Genomic DNA, 19083 nt, shown 5'->3' on the forward strand with positions numbered 1-19083 from the left:
AAATGGAACAATTTTCATTAGGTAAAAATATTTTAATGTTACACAAGAAACACTTAGAAGGGTGAGTTTTGTTCACAACAGAACAAATAAAAAAACCAGGCTATTAAAATTCCTAAAAGATCACATTATATTTAGACTTTTTTGGGGGGGAGGCAGGAGTCAAAAGATCAGAATACTAGTAGGATCATAGGAACGAGGTCAGGAACTGAAATTGCACCAGGAACGCTCAGCCCCAAACCCATTATAGAAACAGTTGGCCTGATCTGTATTTCATAATCTGATATTTCTTCTGAAGACTGGCTCCATGTTCCCCTTTTTTTCATGATATTGACTCAGGTTAGGAGGATGGTTAAGTTTGGGTGGACTAAGTTACAGTTCAATAACAGTTGACCTCCAACCTTACCTTGTATCTGTGGGGGTCTTGGGTGGGTGGGAGATTGTTCCCCCTTCATGTCTCACTGGTAGTACATCCCTGACTTCAGTGTGCGGCATCCTGGAGCCCAGCATCTTCCCCGCCCTCCAAGTCAAAAGGTTTTTACTTCTTTTGTGCTTCCCTCAGCCCTGCTTCTCCTCTAGCTGAGAACTCCTATTGCTTGTTACTCAGTGCAAGGCTCAGAGCCGAGGCAGAAAGGACCCGCTCCTCCCTTGGGGATGAGTGACTTTTGCCTCTGTCGCTCCCTAAGAAACAGCAGATTTTACCTGGGCCCCCGTGGGTGGGTGGGGAGCTTTCCTGGCCCTCCCCAAGCCCTTTCAAGCTTTTGTTCTAAACTGGTTCCTGGCAGTCTGCATTTGGCCTTTGAGAATTCATTAATGTTTTAGCTGCTTTTTCCTTACCTGATTTCATGGTGACTAACTCTTCCTCCTCAGCTCTGCTGAACGTGAAAGAGTCATGCGTCCCTTCCTCGTTGGAGGAGCGTCTCACATTTTGTATTTCACTTGGTGCCTTGCAAGCTCAGCTGTCTGATGGCCTGAAGAAAATTTATGATTTTGTAGACTACCTGACTTTTTCTAGTTGTTAGGGTGTCAAAGATGCTCTCTTACAGCTTTATACATTTTTAAGCAGAAGTTGAATTAATATTTAAGCCTTCGTCACACTGTAAACTTCTATGCTTCTATAGCCCAGACAAGAGAAGAGGAGAGGCAAGAGTTCCCGAAATTCAGGGGGACAAGCTGTACTTGACCCAGCCAAAGGAGCTTACTCTTGTTCATCTTATTAGTGATGCAGAGAGGTGGTGACTCAGTATGTCCTATGATCTACCACATGTTCAGAAATTTCTCCTTAGCTAAGCTTTTCATGTGAAATTAATCACAATCCTTCTGTCTTACAAACAAGGCACTTCAATTTGGTCCCCAAATGCTTTTCTCAGTATTTCCCTCCAGGCTCAGTTGCACCTTGTGCTTCAGCCACGTGGATTGACAGACCTCGGAGTGGGGTCTGTCTTCCTTGGTTGGAATCCATAGTAGACCACTTATTAGCTCTGTGAGCTGCAGCTAGCTACTTAACCTCTCCATGGCTCAGCTTTTTTTTTTTTAACATCTTTATTGGAGTATAATTGCTTTACAATGGTGTGTTAGTTTCTGCTTTATAACAAAGTGAATCAGTTATACATGTACATATGTTCCCATATCTCTTCCCTCTTGTGTCTCCCTCCCTCCCACCCTCCCTTTAGGTGGTCACAAACCACCTAGCTGATTTCCCTGTGCTATGTGGCTGCTTCTCACTAGCTATCTATTTTGCATTTGGTAGTGTATATATGTCCAGGCCATGCTCTCACTTTGTCCCAGCTTACCTTCCCTTCCCCCTCCCCATATCCTCAAGTCCATTCTCTAGTAGGTCTGTGTCTTTATTCCCGTCTTACCTCTAGGTACTTCATGACCTTTTTTTTTCCCCTTAGATTCCATATATATGTGTTAGCATATGGTATTTGTTTTTCTCTTTCTGACTTCACTCTGTATGACAGACTCTAGGTCCATCCACCTCACTACAAATAACTCAATTTCGTTTCTTTTTATGGCTGAGTAATATTCCATTGTATATATGTGCCACATCTTTATCCATTCATCTGTTGATGGACACTTAGGTTGCTTCCATGTCCTGGTTATTGTAAATAGAGCTGCAGTGAACATTTTGGTACATGAACATTTTGGTACATGACTGGCTCAGCTTCTTTATTTGTGAAATGGAGAAAGTAATAATTGTTACTTACATCATAGGTTTGTCAAGAGGTACCAGCCTGGTCTAGACTATTCCTAGTCCTCTGAGAACCTCACCTGTAAAAGTAGAATATATAAAACACTGATGTTCAGCTCAGGTTCAAATTTGTATCATGTTTCCCCTTTGCTGCCCTTAAGATTAGCTATCGTGAGTGTGTAAGAACTGTGATCTGTCCTAGGGTAGAAGGTGAAGATTCCCAGTTTGATGAGTTCTAAAATATATCCATCACACCCAATTCTTTTCTTCTCTCATTATCTTTTTTAGCTTGTAATCTTGTTATTCCTAGTAAAAGAGTCTGTTAAGATTAAATAATAATTGACTTGAGGGTCTATGTACCTATGGAGTTTTGAAAAATACATTAGTTCTCTGGCCAGTATATGTTGTAAGAATCATTCATTCATCCATAAATGTTTATTGAGCGCCTACTATGTGTCAGGAATCGTTCTAGCCAGATGTTATCATGATGATCTAAAGCGTTTGCTTTATGAATTACTCAAAAGGGAGAAGAGATTCAAAAGACCTCAGAATTCACTGGCAAATAGAGAAAGGTGTCAGCATCGAATCACATTATTGTATTATTCTATAATAATTCTAGTCACAATAGGAATCATCACACCTGATTTTGATGATTTTGATACTTTTCATGTTAGCATGGGAGCTGAGGGGAAAATAAAAAAGCCTTCTGAGATGACTTATTAAACTTAAATTATATTCTTGTTCCTGCTTTATCTCAGTTATAGTCATTTTTTTCACTTGAATGCCTCTGGATAGTTCAATCATATTCTAGAGAATTACAGACTACAAAATTATGGCTAAATCTTTATTGTCAGAACTCTTGGTCAGTTAAATGTTGTGGTTAATTGAGTTCTCTTGTTACAATGGAAGATTAAATTGATAATGCTAGTGTCAAACTTTCTGCTGCAGATCATTCAGCCTTACTTTTCTTTCCAGGTATAAGGAAAGTTGTTAAAATAGGTTTCTGAGGGTTGTTTTTTTTTTTTTTTTTTTTTTTTTTGCGGTACGCGGGCCTCTCACTGCCGCGGCCTCCCCCGCCGCGGAGCACAGGATCCGGACACGCAGGCTCAGCGGCCATGGCTCACGGGCCCAGCCGCTCCGCGGCACGTGGGATCCCCCCAGACCGGGGCACGAACCCGTGTCCCCTGCATCGGCAGGCGGACTCTCAACCACTGCGCCACCAGGGAAGCCCCCTGAGGGTTGTTTTATTCTATACTATCTTGTTATATTTTTAACAGTGTGGCTTACTCAGTGTCTCATGGTTATACTTAAAAATTTCAGGTATCATTTTAAAGCACTGAAAAGTGAGACAAATTATGGATTAAATTTAACAATGACTTCAGGATATACCTAAGGAAAAAAGAGGCTGTGTGATTTAGTGGGACGTGGATCAAATTTGGGGCCTGAAAGACCTAAATATAAATTTTGGTCACCATTTACCATTTGTGTTAGTCTAGGGAAATTTACTGACTGTTCCTAAGTAGCCTCAGTTTCTTCATCTTAAAATATAAATAATAGCTTGTATCACATATTCTTTGATCACATGATGATCAAAAGAGATATTGCATATGGTGGGCCTGGACACAACATTTATTCAGTGAATAATTGTGGGCATGTGGTTTTTGCCCCTCCTTGCTTCTGGTTTATTTTGCTATTAATTACTCTTATAAAAGTCATGGTGACCTTATGGTTTAAGAAGGTGGATTTGTCAATGTGTTTGTCTCCTTTTACTTTTTCCAGCCCTCACTAATATGATAGTAAGTGGGTGAAAAAATACAAGGACAAATAGGAGAACAGACATCAGTGGGAATAGACATTTGAACATTTTTTTTTTTTTAGACAGAATAAGATAGAGGAAGATAATTGATGGAGAAGGGTGGAGAAAGTCACACCCTGAAATGTACACAGGAAAATACATTTTATTTATTTTTTTTATTTTTTTAAATTTTTTTGCGGTACGCGGGCCTCTCACTGTTGTGGCCTCTCCCGTTGTGGAGCACAGGCTCCGGATGCGCAGGCTCAGCGGCCGTGGCTCACGGGCTTAGCCGCTCTGTGGCATGTGGGATCTTCCCGGACCGGGGCACAAACCCGTGTCCCCTGCATCGGCGGCAGGTGGACTCTCAACCACTGCGCCACCAGGGAAGCCCAGGAAAATACATTTTTTTAAAGAAATAAAAATTTTCCCTCCCCAGTTTAGAGAGGTTTGGGATTTGGAAGCTGGGGAGAATAGAGAGTACATTGTTAAAAACAGGGGCTCGGCTTTTGGCCAGCACACTTGGTGATTAGGGAAGGATGGGACAATAAATACTGTTTTTCTTTTTAAATTCAGTGCTATGTAATCTTTTTTTCCTATATGCATGAATTAGGTTGATAAAAATTTTATAAAAAACATTGGGGACACACATGATTTCCAGGTAGGAGAGTTTCATCATTGTATGAAATTATATGATATAATTGGGGGCATATAAATATGCATGTGTGTACGTACATATGTGTGGATATGACTTTATGGTCTTTGATAATAATATGGAAAGATATATACTAGGTTCTCAGGATGAATTTTGCTAGGGATGGGAAGTGACCTGTGTGAAGAGGAGGAATAAAAGAGGAGAAAACAATATTTGTTTAACAAACTATCCTTTTAAATTGCAGAACTTCAAAAAATGGTAAACCACTGTAATCTCTTAGAAAAATCTAAACAGTTTAGAGAGATAGTAACCTTTATTGTGTGTGCTTTGCTGAAATACATTTAGTTTCCTCTAATAGGCATTATGCACAAATCTTTCTTTGCACTATTTCAGAAGTTAGCAGACTTCCATTATTCTATACAGAGAGTAAGGATTAACTGTATTGTTCTATTTCTGGTTTCATTCAAACTGATCACAGTTATTTTACTCAACCAAATTGTTATTCAAGGACTGGAGAAAAAAAGTAAAGCCCATGTATTCATGCTATTTGAATGGGTTCTTAAAAGGGATTTTACTTGTTGGGAAATATTAAGAGTCGGAGATATGCTCCTGCCTTTATTCTCTTTTTACAAAAAGCAGAATTAGAAAATGAGCTTTGTCTCTTAGAAATTCTCTCAGTACCGATTTCTCTACCAAGTAAATGTCTTTTCATGATGATGTCAGAATTCCTTGAAAACAATTCCCTCTTCTACCATTTATCTAGTACCTATATATTTTAGATGATGACTGTGTATATTATTATCTCCATTTTTATGAGGAAATTGTGGCTAAGAAAGGCTTAATAGTTTGCCTAAGGTCAAAGCAGTAATAGTGTCAAATTAAGAATCAAATCCAAAACTTGTGCTCTTTTTCCTGCCCTCTACGGCCGTAGAGGGCTACATTTAAAGATAGCATTAGTGATCCCTGACAGTTTTTTTCTGCAAGAGTGTTGGAGGAGGTCATTGAGAGGGTGTGGCTGTTGGTTGACCCAAAAGCTGGACCAGCGCAATCAGAGGCTCCTCACTCTGTCTCCGTCCTTGGAATGTAGGCTCCACCCACTGTTCCCGCACTAGGAGTCGTTTCAAGGAAGAGGCTCCAGAGAGCAAAGTGTTGTTGAGACCATCTGGATGGTTTACTCCATTGAAACCAGTTAAGGCCTCTATAGAAACTCTCCCCCCCACCCCACTTAAATGGCCAAACATCCTGGCAGCTTTATTTGCAGGAAAATGAAAGTAGGAACTACATTGCATATAATAAAAAACAACTGCTAACACCAATCTCGAAACATTTCCATTTATACCTAGAGTAGGTATAATTTCTCTACCCTAATTTCCCTACCCTCTCTAGCATTTAATTTTCCCCAAACCACAGATCTAATTACAGGCATATACAGCAAGTTTCATGTTAAACAATGGAACCCTTTTTCTATTTTCACAATTTTTAACTCTACCAATTTAACAAAATCTAAGGAACAATCTTCACTTGAAGGCTTGGGCTGGAAAAATTATATACATTTTTAATTTCAAGGTTTCTTTTCCAAGTCAATTTATAAATCCATTGGGGGGGGTCATCGATTTAATTAAACTATTTCAGTTTAATAATTTTTTCATTTTTTTTGCCTTATGTTACTTATATATTCAGACAGAAGATACTGATTCAGCACATAACACAAGTTTGCATAATTTACTATGCACATGAGGGCAAAATGATGGACAAGACAGATATTCTACCCTCGCTGATCTTAAATTCCAATGAAGGCTGACAATTATTCACTTTAAGTTTGAAGAGCCCTTTGATAAAGGAAGAGTAGAGTAGATAGGAGTAAGCTATAGTAAGAAACTCTATAGTCTTAGGGATGAAAAAAGACCAGAAGAAGTAATATATAAATTGTAATTAATAACTTGAATAGGTGTTGATGAAAAAGGCTGATGTTGGTAACGTCTGATTTCAGATGTTAGGAAATTGAAAATGTTCCAGGAAAAGGAAGTTAATTCCTAGAGAAAAGATATAATGTGGCACATATTCCTGATAATATGGCTGCCTGATAAATTACAGGAAAATTTAGTGGCATACACAGCCATTTATTACACTCACAGATTTTGCGGATCAGAAAAATTTGACTTATATTTATGGCCTTTGATGCTAGCTGTTGACTTGGGACTCCAGTTTCTCTCTATGTGGGGCATTCCATGTTTTTCTCTATATGGACCCTTTGGGGCTTTCTTACAACATCGTGGCTAGGTTCTAAAGGTGAGAATCCTGAGAGAGATAGCGAGACAGAGAGAGAGAGAGAGAGAGACGTATGAACTCTTAAGATCCTGGCTGGTGGGTTGGGAGATCTATTCATCTTGTAGCTGCCTGAGACAAGCCTCATAAGTTTTCTTGCTTGTTAAAACTGCCACCTACCAACCTGGAGTGAGCTGCCTCTTTCTTTGGTCTCTCCTTGCCCTCCTGTACACAGACCAGTTTCAGATTTCACCTGGGGAAGTCCCTTGAAGTTTTGAACCAATAAAGGGGAGAGTGTTTCCTCCCTCAAACTGAATTCCTGAGCCTTCCTCATACACCTTATACATATGAATATATTCAGTGCCACTGCAGAGCCATTAGCAGCAGAGCTGTCTCTAGGTAGGAGACAGCTGGCCTTGCCCTAATGACTTCAAACCCTTTGGGTGTACTTAGCTGAGCTTATTGTGAGGGAGATGGATTACAAAACGTTCCTGGTACAGCTTTGTTCACTGAGACGGGGTAATTTGCCAAAAACAGAAAACGTACTTTAAGGCTATGTTGAAGCGTAAGCAAGGCAATAAAATGAGCCTCTAGTGGCTGGAATTGCAGCCAGGTATAGGGTAGGGGCAGGAACTCTTCTGAGGTGGAGGAGATTCATGATGCTTGTTTTTTTTTTTTTTTTTTTTTTTGTGGTACGCAGGCCTCTCACTGTTGTGGCCTCTCCCGTTGCGGAGCACACGCTCCGGACGCGTAGGCTCAGTGGCCATGGCTCACGGGCCCAGCCGCTCCGCGGCATGTGGGATCTTCCCAGACCGGAACATGAACCCGTGTCCCCTGCATCGGCAGGCGGACTCTCAACTACTGCGCCACCAGGGGAGCCCCACGATGCTTGTTTTTAAATCTCTTATTCAGTCCAGCCTTGTGCTGGGCACATAGTAGTTCTCTTGGTTGACATAGCATGTACTCAACAAACATGTGTTGCTCGGTCGATGCAGAGAAGAGCTGGCTTACTTTGTCACAATAAAGAAAACCACCATAGGCTTTGAAAATAAAGATCACAACCTAGGCTGGTAGCTGTCATTTATGGAGAACTCACCATGTGCCTGCCACCGTGCTAAGGATTTTACATGGGATGATTCACTATTCTCAGAAGAACCTGCAAAGTTAGATATTACATGACCTCCTTTTTTTAGAATGACATGTCAGTGGTGGAGCCAGGATATGGAACTAGTGTTCTGGTGAGGTCTAGAAGACAATAGACTGAGAGAGAGGTAATGCATTCTCACTCTACTTCTTGTTTTTTTTTTTTTTTTTGCGGTACACGGGCCTCTCACTGTTGTGACCTCTCCCGTTGTGGAGCACAGGCTCCGGACGCGCAGGCTCAGCGGCCATGGCTCACGGGCCCAGCCACTCTGCGGCACGTGGGATCTTCCTGGACCGGGGCACGAACCTGTGTCCCCTGCATCGGCAGGCGGACTCTCAACCACTGTGCCACCAGGGAAGCCCTCTGCTTCTTGTTATATCACTCCAGCTCTCCTCTTCATACTGAATATGGAATGAGGGCCCCCATACGCAGATCAGTGGTGTAGAAGACCCAGCTCATTGACACATCACTTGGATTTCCCTTTATAGAAAAATATATGTATCCAAGATGTATGCAAGGAATTGATAACTGTCTTTAGCTTGCTGGGCCATAATTAATTCCTATGCCATACTCTCTATTTTTTTTTTTTTTTTTTTTTGCGGTACGTGGGCCTCTCACTGTTGTGGCCTCTCCCGTTGTGGAGCACAGGCTCTGGACGCGCAGGCTCAGCAGCCATGGCTCACAGGCCCAGCCGCTCCGTGGCATGTGGGATCTTCCCAGACCGGGGCATGAACCTGCGTCCCCTGCATCGGCAGGCGGACTCTCAACCACTGAGCCACCAGGGAAGCCGTTTGCTCTCTATTTTTAATGGCTAAAAAATTCATACTTTCACCGGGTCCTCTGTCTGACCGTCATTCATTAGAGCTGTTGTTAACCTGACAGATCACCTGGTACTCATCCTAAATCATCTTCTCATTTAATTTCATCCCCTTTGTTATTCTTAATCTTTTCTGAAAAATATCTCACTCCTGATTTCTGGACTGATCCAAACTTCTCACTCTTTCCCTGTGGATTTTGCTTGTCCAACACACTTATTTCACTTTTGCTAGATTTCCTTATTAGCCAGCTCTTTCACTTCCTAAATTGTTTTGTGTTTTATTGTGAATGATTTCCAATGTTTAACGTACTTATGGTTAGAAACTTTCTAGAACCAGATGCAGTATTTTCCGGTATAGTGTGGAATGGTGTTGGGGAAAAAGCCTAAGTGTGCATCCTTCATTTCTATCTTCTTCCTTAGGGACTGTTGTGGTTGAAAAGCTGTGTTGAGGTCCTAATCCTTGGTATCTGTGAATGCGACCTTATTTAGCAATAGGGTCTTTGCAGATGTTATCCAGTTAAGATGACGCCATACTGGATGCGGTAGGAGGGACTCTTAACCCAAAGTGATTGGTGTCCTTATATGAAGGGAAGACACACAGAGAAAAACACACAGAGAGAATGCCCTGTGATGACAGGCAGAGATTGGAGTGATATGTCCACAAGCCAAGGAGCAGCAGGGATGGCTGGGAACCCCAGAAGCAAAGAGGAAGGCAAGGAACAGATTCTCCCCCTAGAGCCTTCAGAAAGAGCACGGCCCTGTTGATTTCAGAATTCTAATTTCCAGAACGGTCAAGTAATAAATTTCTGTTATTTTAAGCCACACAGTTTGTGACAATTTGTTACGGCAGCCTGGGAAACTAATACAGGGACTAAACCATTTCCTGATTTATGATCATCCTCATCTTAGTTGTAATAGCATCAGTATAATGGGCACCCAGTGTGTTCCTGGCACTGGGTTAAGTGTAAACATAATGTCATATCTGATTTAATCCTCATAGCCACTCTGATATTTTAGCAGTATTTTCCTTGATGTAGAGAATATATCAAGAGATTGAGAACTGATGAGGTTGAATCTATTCCAGGAAGAAGTGGACCTTAATATAAATTCAAATGGATTTGACTCCAAAATTAGTGCTTTGAACCACTCTACCATTCTGCCCTCCACTGAGGCAGTGTGATCATTTTCTTTGTTTTCCTTCCCTCACTGATTTAACATTTTGTGGATTATGCTCTCTGTAAGGTACTCTGACTTCATTTTTTTAACAGGATGAAATCATTGTTTTTCTTTCCCCACATTCCATTACATTTCAAATATGTCTAACATCCTTTTCTCTTGTCATTACTGTTCACTTCCCTTCTTAAAAACGATTTTGGTCACTAGGAAAGGTACAGAATCAGATCAGGAGAAACATGATTTGTTTATGTCTCTGAGGAAGAGTACAGGTCAGAACAACTTCTCTGAAGCTTGTGGTTCAAGGAGATGTGTGTCTAGTTATTAGGACATAAATACGCTGTGTCTGCCTTTTCTTTGGGTTATAATTTGGTTAAAATTTATTCTTGTCTGTAACAAGGAGCAGTAAACCAAGATTCCTTGGCTTCATGCTCTGATATAATGTTCTGAAAAGCTTCTAAAGTGACCCACCTTTTGGCATGGTTGAGAGAAAAGTCTGGAGAGGAGAGGCCCCTGAAAGTGTTCTTCCTTCCATTTGGTTGCTTGATTTACATTTTAAGACTTTATTCTTAGGTTTCATGTTAAAAAATTTTATAGTTTATCTTATTATCTATAGAGCACTTTCACATATATATAATTTTTTCATTTGATTCTCACAACACTCTTGAGATACAGACAAGACGGATACTATTATTCTCATTTTAGAGATGAGAAAATATACTTACAGCTATGATGTGTCTTGCCTAAGGTGGTATAGACAGTAAATGGAAGTAGGATTAGACCATGAGTATTATGGTTTCCAACATTTAGTTAAACTTTCATAAGTCAATGCAATTTAATGATAAAATTAACATTTATATTGTGTATTTAATCTCATAATCTTCAAAACCACCTTATAAAGTGGATTTCTAAAATTGCTATTTCACAAGCCCATGGTCAGAGACTTAAAACAGAAACTTAAGAGGGTTGAATACATTACCCAAGGTCCCATGGGGTGTAGTGGTACAGAGGATTTGAACCTGTCACAGAACACACATTCTTAGCTGTTTTACTGCACATCTTCCCCAAGTCAAGCGTTCGTTAATGGGGAGGTCAGACCATGAAATGCTTTACTAAGTGATGATTCACCAGGACAGTCAATCTCAGCCTGAAATTAAAGCCAGGATTTCAATTAGATAGGCAACTGCATGGGTAGTGTAATTTGAATTAAAAAGCTTAAATTTCTTTGACATCGAAACTTTAGTTGGGTCCAAATACTCTTGGTTCCTAACTCACATAATTTAAAACGTCTCTATTCTGACATAGCCTTTAAAGAATTTACTTGACTCTTAAAATGTGCACTCATAGGCTTTCTTCCCCTTTTAGGATTTGTTCAGGTACCTTGATGAGACTTGAAAAGTTGGAATCCTTGAGTGATGACGGCTCTGTGCTGTTAGGTGACAGCTTTCAGGATCTGACAGACAATCCAGTTGGTTTAACAGTGATCAGACTGTTGAGAAGTTAAACCCACCTTCCAGTCACATGGAGATCTGATGGGGAAGTTCGAAAAAAAAAAAGCTTGCAATAGTTATGTGTCTGACCACATTTTTGCCACAGTTAAATCTTAGAGATACACATTTTTCCTTTTCAGAAAGCAATGCTGGGTTAGGAACTTTACCTGGGTGTTGGATATTGGGCACATTTCTCTGGACTCATTAAAAAAAATAAATAGAAGTCTCTTACTTAAGAGAGATGCTTGACAGAAAATCTTTGCACAATGACCATTGATTTATCAGCCTCTCTGCACAACACTTAGATTGGAAGATGTTGGAAGGTTTCCTTTAAATCATTCATTGGATGGCTTTAAAGTAAACTTAATTACTTTCACATGTACCAACTAATGAACTGTTCAGAGTAACTTTTCATTTTTCAGGACAACTAATCTGAAATAATTTATTCATCTATAGAATCAGGCAAGCATCAAACTACTTCCCAGGATATTGATAAAAATCTCTTTTCTTCCTCAGTTTCAGCATATGTCAAAACCCAACATGAATTCAACACTGGAATAAGTGATTAGACTAATTCGTATTACATGCAGTTAAAAAGCCTAATGTTGAGAATGAGATATATAAAATTATATATATATATATATATATATATATATATATATATATATATATAACATTTTTTCTTTAAAACCTTAATGAGTTAACTTTTAGAATGTTTGGTGGTTTATATTGGTTGTCCTAGAAACCTGCTCTCCACATGTGCTGGACTGACTGAACATGTCTTAATGCATTGTTTCTGACAGTAGACTTCAGTATAATCAAATGTAGTGTTACAGCATCTATTCATACTGAAGAGTTTATCAACCATCACTGCATAGTGATGGATTTTCTGTGTCTATGTTTTGGTTCAGTCTACTTGTAGTTAGAGGGCCAATTTAAATGAAGTGACACACCTTTGTATTTTATTAGTGATATTCTACAGCTGTAGAAAAACAAAAAACAAATTAAGATGTCATATTCTTCATGACAACAAAACTGGAACCATATTCTGACATTTCCTTGGGACCCCTTGATGTAATTTTCCTATTCTGCTATATAAATTTTTCTAGGTCTTTCTTATGTAAAGCTAATCCAACATCACCTTTAGAGATTAGTTTCCTCATCTAATATGGGAATCTCTAGTTGTCCAGGGTTATTCCTAGGATTCCATTGATATTGGAGGGCCTTAATATTCTCTGGTAAGAGTTAGGAGAAAACTTTTGCCAAGGCTCTGGATTACTTGAGTTTGAACATTTCAGCACAGTGTATGGAATACTGGGGGTGCTTTTTAGGGACTGTAAGTGCTTACCCTAAAATGAGTTATTGCCATGCAAGCAGAGCTCACTAGAGATTCTAGGATCTTGGGCAAGGTGATTGCTTTTCCTTTTAAGCCACATTCTCTATAAAATATGTATAACAGTAATAATAAAAAAACCCTGTATTTGTCTCATAAAGATGTCATGAGAATGAAATAATCTAGCAATATGCCTTGATATAGTAGGTGCTCAAGAAACCGTACCCTTGTTATTCGTCTATTAGCTAAAGGGGCAGAGGGGAGAGGAGGAAGCCTGAAGGTATCAGTTAACATTGTCTTCATACTTTTCTGAGGACCCACTGCTCCTGGGACTGGAGGGCAGTTGAACATACATTCATGGGACAAGGACAGGGAGGAAATATAGCCAAATACTAATCTGTGGGTGGTCGAATTAGAAGTGATGTTTTGTTTCTTCTTTATACTTTTCTGTACTTCCTGCATATTATACCATAAATGTTACTTTTTTAATCCTAGAATTTTTTTTTTTTTAAAGAAGATGTTGGGGGTAGGAGTTAATTAATTTATTTATTTTTGCTGTGTTGGGTCTTCGTTTCTGTGCGAGGGCTTTCTCTAGCTGTGGCAAGCGGGGGCCACTCTTCCTTGCGGTGCGTGGACCTCTCACTATCGTGGCCTCTCTTGTTGCGAAGCACAGGCTCCAGATGCGCAGGCACAGTAGTTGTGGCTCACGGGCCCAGTTGCTCCGCGGCATGTGGGATCCTCCCAGACCAGAGCTCGAACCCGTGTCCCCTGCATTATCAGGCAGATTCTCAACCACTGCGCCACCAGGGAAGCCCCTAGAATTTGTTTTTAAAAAATAATATAAAATTATGCTGCCCTTTGTAATTTTTTTTTCTGTTAATAGAGCTCCAGGAACCTTAGAATTGAGTCCCTTAGAGAGATTTTGCAGGATGGTAATTGCCATTAGTATTGCAATAAGATCCAAGATGTGAGCTACCCTCAGTAGGTAGAAACACAACTTAGGAGTAGAAATCTAAGCTGAGTGCAAGCTGTGCAGTCTGGGGAATGTTACTTCATCTCTCTGAGTCTGTTTTCCAACCTGTAAAATGAGAGTGACAGCGTCTCCTTTGCCAGGTTGTCGTGAGGGTTAAATCAAGTGAGAGTTCCTATGTAGTGCGCTTTACACAGCCTGACCCATAAAAATATTCATATAACGGTGGCTATTATTCTTTACTGAAAGAGCATTGAAGGTCAAATTCCTCTTTTTCCTGGTGAAGCAAATGCAGTACATGGAAGTTACATGACTTTTCTGATATCTTCCAGGTAGCAAATGACAGAGCTTGGACTAGAAATCAGGTTTACTAACACGAGTAACAGGTGTTACTCTGTTCTCTTACTCTGCTCTGACAGGTGTTCTTAAAATTTCTGTCATTGAGTACAATCTTCACAACATTTTCCATATCCACATAACACCTAGATATTATTTCTTACTATTTTTCTTTATAATTATTCTTTTTCACCTTAATAAATTTGTTTAGAAATTGTGTGTCATTATTCTAAATATAAATTCAGTACCACTTTCAGCATCATAAACAAAAGGTAATTGTAAAATAAATTCATTACCACAAAACAATTTTATTATAGTTTAGTTAGATAGTGTTAGAAGCAAGTTCAATGCCAAAAAAGATCATAGCTTGGGAGAGAAATTTAAGGAGACTAGAGCACTTCATGACATCAAGGAGCTGGTGTCCTGGTGGTAGGAAATGAGAAAGCAGAAAGATGAAAAGTTCTGGTACATAAGTATAAGAGACTGGCCATCTGCACTTTGGGTTTTAGAACGGATCAGAATGGGTGAGAATAATGTACAAAGATTGATCAGGGAGTGAGTCCTTAACCAGAGTAAGATGTCATTTTTGTTTCAGAAACATCTGAAACCGTCATATTGCTACTCGTCAGATTTCCTAAAAGGATCTTACTTGTTTAAGAACCTGCTTAGTTTATTCCACCTTCTTCCTCAGCCATCCATCCCACTTCCATGCCGTCTCTCACGTCCTAAGATGGTTTGACATCAGCTGTTGCTGTTACTCTTATGCTGATGAATTGAACATGTATTTTGTAGCAAAGAGGCCGTCCATTTTCAGTGACAGGTTGTAATGAACTGAGAGGGTTACACTATCAAATGCATTTCGATGGGAGTGATGGGGGTGCAGCATATACATCAGTCAAATAGCCAAAAATAGCCTTTTGCATGCTGGATGGGGATGTAAATAATGTGACCACAGGCAGAACAGATGGTGTAAGGCATGTTGGCAAGAAACCTTCTCTCCAGAGGTTAAGTTTCCAGAGTTGTGTTCAGCAGTGTGTGAGGAATTGTTCTCTCAGTCAGTATTTTGGGAAAGTAATTAGTGAAGTACCCACATGAGGACAGCACTGTACTTCTAGGAATGAGGAAGAAGTGAAGGAGATCATCCATATGACTAAGAAACAAGCAGGGAGACCCCTCTCCTTCAATTTAAAAATCTTTCTTTCCTAATCCTGTCATTTCAGTTCTCTTCCTCATTTTTCCTTTTATATCTCTTTATATTTTTCTCTCTGATAGATTATCCTTTAATTTTTAAAGTACCTTAGCTCTGGCCCCTTCTAATTTCATCTTATTACTGTCTGCAAAAGGTCTCTGAAGGAGACATTTCCACTTTGGGGAAAATAAAAAGGCTTAACGAGATTGTAATCAAAGCCCATGAAATATATGAAAACGGTAAAGATAAAACAGGTCATCCGAAGTTGTAATATACCAGGAATAAGATTTTTCTGTGAAGCTTAAAAATAGTAGATATAAGATGAAAAAAATGGATGATTGACATTTAAGGGCTCTATCCTGAGATTTTTCAAGAGTCTCTCAAATCATAAATATCAATGAAGTATAAATTTTCTGACATAAAATACAAGAAAAGATACTGAACCATGTGTGCATTTTCTTTAGACTGTTAGAGTTCTTACATTATAAACTGCTGCCAAACTCTGTAAAAGTGGATAGTTGGGTTGACTAATGATGTGAGGATGAGTGGTTTGATAGACATGCCAGTAAGTTTGGTCAGTAAGTAAGAAAACTACACAGACATTTCTGTGAGGCACTTGGTGGTAAATGGGTTGGTGAAGCTACTCAAACAATTTATAGTTTTATCTCTTACTTGATGGGTAGTATTTCCCACTGGCTGCAACACTAGCCAAAATGTCATGAATCACTTTCTTCCTATTTCTCAATAGATATATCATGGATATATTCACCTTACAGCTATGAGTACTGCTGAATTAGACATTCTCTAATTTATTCCAGAATTCTATATTGTATAATGGGCCATATTGTACTTATGAGCCATCATTTTCTTAACCTTAAAATTCTATTAACAGCACTATCATTTGCCTTTCTTTTCAGAACTATTTTTTCTCAAGGAAATAAGTGTGTGTGTGTGTGTGTGTGTGTGTGTGTGTGTTTTCTGGGTCTGGAAGGTATTGGTGACCAGATGAATCTGAATTTCTCCACATACCCTTTATCTGCAGATGACATAATAGTATACCTGCAAAATTCTAGAGAATCAAGGTAAATCGGACTCAGATAATAAAGGAATTCAGAATAGTAGCAAGACATAAAATCAATATGCAAAAATAAATAGTGGATATGTACAACAATAATAACTAGTTAGAAGACATAATGGAAGAGAAAAATCCCATTTGCAACAGTGACAAAAAGGTAATTTACGTAAGAGTAAACTTAACAAATGTTCACAGCCTCTATGAAACACTCCTGAAAAATTCAAAAGTATGCTGGAATAAATGGAAAAACATCTTTTGTCCTTGGTTAGCATGTCTCAACATCATAAAGATGTCAGTTCTAAGATGACATCAATTTAATGTGATCTCAAAAAATATACCAACAAGATTTTTTTTTCCTAGAGCTAAATGTGTTGATACTAAAGTTCATTAAAAATAACTTGCAGGAATAGCTAGGAAGACATTGAAAATCAAGATATATAATTAAATGTGCGTGGTACAGGTGCATAAATAGACCACTGGAATGCACGTTCCAGAAATAGAACCAACTTCGTTTGGAAATTAACTGTCTGCAAAGGTGATGTATCAAATCACTTGTGCAAAAATGAGCTTTTAAAATAAATGGTGTTAAGACAAATGAATACATGAAAAAGCATAAATCTATTTCTCATACAATATATAGGAATAAAGTCAAAATGTGGAGGAAGTGGTGAAGTTGAAAAAATTATTTGGAAACCATTATTTTCAAAAGATTGATTCAAACAAAAATATGGGTGTTAAGCCTAGGGAGGAAGGCTTGAGAAGGAAAAGATATTTGCATAGTCTCATTTGTTTCCTCACACATTCCTTATGTTGCAGCTGTGCTGTGCAGAAACTGGACAGCACTGTGACCTGGTGATCAAAATTAACTACACTAAGTAGTGGCAGGTGGATATCTTGTGCCTTTAGACCTACTACCCTGAGAACAACAAACATCACCTAGATGGTATTCAAGTCAGAGATGCTTAACTGACTCAGATGGAAATATTAGCAGGGCAACCCCACTTGAGTAACCCTCTGTAATATTCTGTATTCTTCAAAGACGTCCATGTCATGAAAGACAAAGAAAGCCTAAGGAAATGTTCCGGATTGAAAGAAACTAAAGAGTCATGGCAGCTGATTCTATATGTGATCCTGGGCTAGATCCTGCATTAGAGGAAAAATGTGCTCTAAAGTACACTAGATAAAAGTATAGTATCAATGTTAAATTTCCTGAATTTTATAACCATACTCTGATTATGCAGGTTAATTTCTTTGTTTTTAAGAAATACATGTTTAAGTATGAAGGGCAAAAAGGGGCATGATGTATGCACCACTTTCAAATGGTTTAGAAAAGTAAACTATACACATATCTGCATCTATCTATCTATCTATCTATCATTTATCACTTATCTATCTCTCATTTATCTATCTATCTATCTACCTATCATTTATCTACCTAGAATGATAAAGAAAATGTGGCGAAGTGTTAAATTTGGTGAATCAGGATAAAAGTTAAACAAGACTTCTTCTTACTATTCTTGTAACCTTTATGTAAGTTTGAAATTATGTCAAAACAAAAAGTTAAAACACACGTATATTAAATTTTAAGGAGTTTATTCCATGGTTATACTGTCGTGTTCTACCCAAGATAGAAAATAAGAAGGAAAAGGGAAGAAACCTCCATTTTCTGAGAATGTGCTGGGGTTTCAGGAGAGAGCAGAGGTAAACGTGTGTCACGGTTGTCCTTTGAAGTGTCCTTGAAACACTAAACCCAATTAAAATGACAGAAAGTGTATTAAAAAGGTGGTAATATAAAAACAAAAGGAGAAGAATGAGGAAAGCACAGCATTAGGGTTCTGGAGGTTAGAAAGCATATGGTGGAGTGGTAACAGACTCATCAGACTAGAGAAGGCTGCCAGCAAGGGAAACTTAGATGCAGGTAGATTCATGCAACAGAATCCTAGAAAATCCCTGGACTTGGTGGTACGAGACGCCACTGAAAGTGAGGGTCATGGGAACCACAGATAGGAAGGGGCTGAGTATGGGAAGATTGGTTGCAGGTCTGCACACGAAGCTCTAGCCCCAGAAGCCCTATTCCACTCTGCAGTGCTGGCTTACTGCTTCTCCCTTAATGCAAGCAGAAGACTGGTTGTCTGCTCTCTGGAGAGGCTGAGTCAAAGGAACTCAGGGCTCCGGGACTCCATTTACAGCTGGGCTCTGCGCAGTCACACTTACAGCAAGGGGGCCACTGACGGTCTGCACACTGAATGGTGATGACCTCAGCCAACTTACTCCACTTGCCTCTGAGAAAGCAGGCAGCCAAGTTTATGTAGTTAAGGCAGGGCATTGGGATTTTCTTCTGGAGAAGCAGACCAAATCAAGAAGAAAGACTTAGAGGTATTGAACATTAAATATTCTCAGGAAATGTTTCAGCCCAGTAATGCTGAAATGAAGGATGCCAATTGACAAGCCCTGACTACAGACACTTTTTAGGGCTTTATGGAGAGTTTCTAGTACAAAGGATAGGACAAAACAAGCACAGTAAGGGATTCAGAGATAAAAAAGACAGAAAGCTAAAGATAACCTCAGAAAAGTATCATTAATATCTTTAGGCAGAGAAAAGGAGATACTGTCTCCATGGAATAAGAAGGGTGAAACAAAAAAGGAGCAGAAA

At 39.1% G+C, this 19083-nt stretch overlaps 1 protein-coding gene across 3 annotated transcripts in view; it reads left to right on the forward strand.

The window, feature by feature from the left end:
- Positions 1 to 19083, forward strand: part of LOC308604970 (uncharacterized protein) — a 199749-nt gene that overhangs the window by 1105 nt on the left and 179561 nt on the right. The window lies entirely within an intron of this gene.

The sequence above is a fragment of the Mesoplodon bidens genome (assembly GCF_964165515.1).
Source record: "Mesoplodon bidens genome assembly, chromosome: 17".
Classification (NCBI taxonomy): Eukaryota; Metazoa; Chordata; class Mammalia; order Artiodactyla; family Ziphiidae; genus Mesoplodon; species Mesoplodon bidens.